The 5,977-nt window shown below is 45.6% G+C and overlaps 1 pseudogene; it reads left to right on the forward strand.

Moving 5' to 3' along the window:
- The first annotated feature begins 3,724 nt into the window (after nt 1–3,724).
- Nucleotides 3,725–4,524, forward strand: LOC142578511 (uncharacterized; annotated as a pseudogene).
- Nucleotides 4,525–5,977: the final 1,453 nt, after the last annotated feature.

Consider the following 5,977-nt stretch of genomic DNA (forward strand, 5'->3'; position numbering starts at 1 on the left):
TTTCTATCCACCATCTGAAACCACACTGTGCAGCCATCTGGCTTTGCCGAGGTATGCAGTAGTGTAACAGCCATGCAAGTGTTGGCAAACTGTATGACAAAATCTATGGAAGGTAAAGGGCAAGCTATTGCTTCCTGTCAAGATAACCTGACTCAGTACAAAACCAGTGCAATTTATATCTCGGTATTTCTGCCCAAAATAGTCCCTATTTAGACATTGCACTTCTACCCACGTTAACTCTCACACTACTGCACACAAATGTTCTTTTCTTTCCTATTGCTAAAGTCCTATTTCGGTCACCACTATAGAAGTTTAACTAATGAATAACCTTTCTGCCAAGCCAAAACTGCCCATATTCGGCTTATCCAAGCCACACATCTCAATTTGCTCAGAAGAAACAAATTTTATGCCATCTATTTCAGGTTTCAGGTCGCGTTTACACAGTTATGCAATTTTGGAGCTGTTTATAACGTTTTTTGTATTGTGCGGTGGGGCAGCGTTATTTTAACCTTGTGTTTGAAAGGAAATCCTTTTTTTAACATAAAATATAATTTTCACTCTTTTATTGCATTCGGGTGCTTGAGTTGTGTCCTGCAATCTTTCTGCATTCGAGTGCGTGGCTCTGTCTTTCCAAGCTGCCAAGTGCCTTCGCTTCACCCTTGTGCTCTTCTCGATGCCTTCAGTATGATGCCTGTCTGTTTGATCGCACACAAAAGTGCAACTCTCTTTTGACTTATCGATCTGGTTGTGATCCCGACTGCCACACCTTATCTCAAAGAATCCTTGTCTCAATTTTCTGCAAGCTTCATTCACCGCCCTCCCCCCCCCCCACTTTGTTTTGCGTTTGTGTCTGTATGGCAAATGTTTAACATTCTTTAGCAGTGGTGCCAGGCGGATTATCAGCCCCAGTTAAAGGAAAGCTGTCGCCGTCTTCAGGGCAGAGACAGCATCCATTGACCGACACAGTACAGCAGACCTACGAACTGAGAACAAAGTGGCTTTTGTGGCATAATTATTCAGATTCGCCTCTGAGAGTTTCTGTGCTTTTGGAGCTATGACTGTTGCTTCTGCAACGCATCTATTTGCTGTGAGAATACCGCTACTCAAGTAATGTTAATTTCTTGCACCATTCTTTAGACCGAGTTATTAAGCTTAATCAATGGACATTCTCTCGTCATGTGAACAAACCCAGCTGTATGGCCTACTTATTAAAATCCATATTGGCATAGTGGATATGACATGCTTTCTTGTCTAATTTGGTCATCGGACCCCGAGCTTCACTTTACTGCAGCAGATGTCCAATTCAAAGTATTCACAAGCCTCTATGTCACTCTTGTTGATCCAGACTACTGGTGTTATGAACCTGGCGGTCTAGTTTGTTCAACGCCTGTCGCATCAATTGCAGATGTAAGCAAACTAAGTTGAGCTTAACAACTATTTGTGACATAGATGAAAGTATTCCATCACTTTTCTTTGATGTCAGTGTGAAAGAATATTCCCATAATTCTCAGCCACTCGATGTCCCGTATTTCAGTCTTTTAGGTCCTTAGGGCACTAGTGAGTGCACAGCCAAGGATGCTACATAATTGTTTGTAAACATCAGTGATCCTCGCAGTTCTTCCCATTTGAATACTTCCGTGACTGTGCTGGCTGCTTGAAGGGCAAAGCTTCCATTTTTCAGATGGGATGACCTCAATGTTCCAGCCTCGCAAACCTTGGAGTGCCCATCATGATGAAGGCGCAGAATATTGGCAGGCACACAGCTGGTGGTTTCAAGCAGTAATCATTGTGATGGCGAGATAAGTCTGCATTCTATGTGCTGTTCACTTCAAGGGCTAGGCCTACAAGAGGGATGTCACTGAAGAAATTTGTCGTCCCAGCCTTGCAAGCTTTGCAGTTGTCATTGCAGTTGTCCTTTGCATCCATAGGCAGGTCATCGGCTGCTCTGAGGGCTGGGCTGACAGGTTGGGGCGTTAAAGGTCATGCTAACTGCTACGCCACAATAACATATTTATTTGCATCCTATTAAAGGCCAAGACTGATCTTAACAGAATGCAAATATTGTCAATGAGCAATTTTCAGAGCAAGACTACTCAAACCCACTCGGTTATTCAGACTGCTTCAGAATGAAAGCTTTTGGGCGCGTGGAGGAGTGTTGACTGTGCCCAACGTGCCATGAAACCACATTTGAACTTTTTAAGTGAGTCTGGTTAAGACGATCGCCTTTAGAAGCTGTGAGACGTGCAGTCAGTGCGAAATGTGTTTGCGTAATAACTTTTTGTGACAAGATTATTTTTTATATGGACAAGATTGCTCTTACGTGTATTGTGGCTTCAGTGCGCATCCTCATATTGGACAACGTGTATATTGTATCTCATTGTACCATAACCTAATCACCCGCCACCTACCTTTCCCTGTATTTCCCACTTCCCCTTTCCCCAGTGAGGAGTAGCAGGCTAGAGACACGCTCTCCAGGCCGACCTCTCCTCCTTTCTCTTCATTAAAATCTACTCCTCCTTCTCTAACTGGCAGCAGTGCCGCAGGTAAAACGGCAGGTAAAATTTTGGCTGACGTTACATGAATATTTTGCGAATAAGGATAACAAAGAATTGTTTTTCTAGGACGCAGATTATGTTTGCTCCGAATATAGAGCTGCGTGCCTTTTCATAGCGCATCTACAGAATGAAGCCATGTAAGGTTCCCGAAAGTGTTGCATAATTCAATTTCCAAAAATTAGCTTCGCCACAATACAGTCTTAATATGCCGTGAAGCAAACACAGTGTACGACGGCGAAGCATATTATAAACGTGGATAGGGACCACTGTCACGGAACATATGTGTTCCTTAAGTATACATGTGTGTACCTGCCATCTTCTGTGAGTAAAAGCACCAATAGACTTAAGTGTACTGCCATCCCATCAGAGATACTTTGGACATGGCTGGGGCAGTGTGAGTTCTCGTTTCAACCCCGTTGAAAGGATGTAGCTAATATTCTAGAAATAATAAACACTTATAAACATGAACACTATACACTTTGGCTTGATAAAAAAAAACATTGTGATACGGTGACGAAGGAGATGTTGTCAGCTAGGTCGGAAGCAGACGGCGCTCTGGACTTCGCGCGCTGTCTACCACTTTGTCAGCTGCTACAATTATTGTAAATATGATGTAAACATACGTCTGACTGTTTTTAACACCGTAATATTTTTGGTGGAGGTTGCGGGATCATTATCAAGACGGATTTACGCAGCGGGCGCTCCTTGGCTGCATCTACAGTGCCAGCACAAGGCGAGGATGCTTCGGCCCCGTCAGCACCCACACCCACCGTCATTCTAGCCAACCCCGCAACCCAGGAACATTTGCTGGCACCGACGACACTGACGTTGAAGACTGGCTTCAGCTATATGAGCGGGTGAGCTCCGGCAACCACTGAGATCAGATCATCATGATCGCTAATTTGATATTTTACCTCGTGGGTGTAGTGTCTTTTAACAGCATTTAGCCAAATGTGAGTACTCGGTTGGCAACCTAGAATAAAGCATGGGAGCTTGAGCAATGAGTGCGTGTCACCGTGTCACTCTAATCTAAATCAATCAGACCGCATCCCGGTCTACGCGAACACTAAAATGGTGTCAGAAGTGTCACTTGGTCCTATGTGAGTGCCAAACTAAGTCATTCCGTCGTATCATCCCTCAGCAGCAAGCGGCAACCGGCAATCGCAGCCATGGCATACGCGCTCCCTCCCTTCCCAAGTTTCGACCTTCGCGCCACAGACGCCAACAATACTGGTCATGAATGGACCAAGTGGATAGAAAGGTTCGAGAACTTTCTTTTAGCGTGTGATATCACGGCAGATGCACGCAAGAAAGCGCTCCTCCTGCACTACGTCGGCGAGGAAGTCTACGACATATTTCGCTCCCTCCCCGACTGCCGTACACAAGCTACAACAGCTACAAGCACGACCCAGACCACGCAGAGCCCATCGACGCCAGAATACGATGCCGCACGAGCGAAACTGAGTGCATACTTCGTCCCGCGAGTGAACTCGACATTTGCGATCTATAAATTTCGCCAAGCCCAGCAAAACGTTGGTGAGCCACTGGACTCCTTCTACGCGCGCCTCCGGCAGCTCTCTCGCCACTGTAACTTCGAGAACGTCGACGCTGAAGTCCAGAACCAAATAATCCTCGCCACAACGTCGTCTCGCTTTCGCAAATACACAATGCTTCATTCCCTCACTTTACCAGACTTACTTAAACAAGGAAGAATGCTCGAGGATGTCGAACGGGATGTATCCGAAATCGAAAAGAACGTCAATAGCAATGCGGCGGTGCTCGCAGTGCACAAGGAAGGACAGCACCATGGCCAACACCAAAGAAACAGCCGACAGATTCCACGACAAACCTATGCACCGCAACGACCTCGTGTCTCATCAGCAGATTGTCGCAACTGCGGTGGCAAGTGGCCTCACCAAGGTGGACGATCAAGTTGCGCTGCATGGGGCAAGACATGCAAGGCATGTAACAAGGTTGGTCACTTTGCACGATTCGGTCTTTCAACGAGACAAATGGTACAAGCAGTGGACTGTGACAATGGTCCAAACAGGAATCAGACAGTCTGCTGTAAGAAGAGATCTAGCACCAAAGAATGTGCTGCTACCCGTGACACCAGTTCAAGCAGTGACGAGTATGTTTTCGTTGCCATGACCTCACCTCAGACAGACCCATCTCCAAAAGTTATTGTCACTGTCAACAATGTGCCGGTCACTTTCATAATCGACACAGGTGCAACAGTGTCAATTGTTGGCGAAAATGACTTTGAGAGCTATCGGCTAAAGGTGAAACTCCAGGAAACATCCGTCAGAGTGTTCCCATACAAAGCCACATCTCCGCTTGAACTTCTAGGCAAAGTCTCTGTCAGAATGAGATACAAAGATAACTGCATTGAAGAAGACATCTTTGTCATTCAAGGAAACTGTGCAGCACTCTTAAGCTTCACAGCAGCACCCAACCTGGGGCTTGTCCAGATCACATACCAAGTTAATGAGCATCAAGGTGACAAGTCAATCGTGGAAGCATTCCCCAAGTTCTTTAGTGGATTTGGAAAACTCAAAAACCACCACATTCATCTTTTTGTGGACAACACTGTCCCACCGGTTGCACAACCACACAGGCGTATTCCGTTTCCCTTACGTGACGCCACAGAGAAAGAACTTGAACGCCTCCTGTCAGAAGACATCATTAAGCCACCCATAGGACCTACACCGTGGGTGCCCCGTGTGGTTATTGTGCCTAAACCGCATCAGCCTGATGAAATTCGAATCTGCATTGACATGCGTGTTGTGAACACTGCCATTCAACGGGAACGACATTTGTGCCCAACAGTGGATGATATCATTGTTGCCTTAAATGGAACAACAATGTTCTCCAATCTTGACTTAAAGAATGGATATCACCAGTTGGAACTTGACCCTTCCTCAAGGCAACTCACCACGTTCTCAACATATGTTGGCTTGTTTCGCTACAAACGACTGAACTTCGGCATCAGCAGTGCAGCTGAAATCTTTCAGAACACCATACGCAAAGTGCTCAATGGCATCCCCAATGTCCTGAATGTTAGTGATGATATTCTTGTTTTTGGGCAAACAAAACAGGAGCACGACTTGTCCTTGGAAGCCGTTCTGCAGCGACTCCAAGAAGCTGAATTGACACTGAATGAAAAGAAGTGTCACTTTCATCAACGTGAACTGAACTTCTTTGGACTTAATTTTTCAGCTGATGGCGTTCGTCCTGATCCTAAGAAGATAGCAGCCTTCCTACAGATTAAAACACCGGAATCACCACAAGAAGTGAAGAGCCTGCTAGGAATGATCAATTATTCAGGCAGATTTCTGAGAAATCTTGCTGACCTCACACAGCCTTTACGTGAACTGACACTGAAGGATGTTGTCTGGGAGTGGACAGAACGACAGCAAAAT

Source organism: Dermacentor variabilis, chromosome 4 (assembly GCF_050947875.1).
Source record: "Dermacentor variabilis isolate Ectoservices chromosome 4, ASM5094787v1, whole genome shotgun sequence".
In the NCBI taxonomy this organism is placed as follows: Eukaryota; Metazoa; Arthropoda; class Arachnida; order Ixodida; family Ixodidae; genus Dermacentor; species Dermacentor variabilis.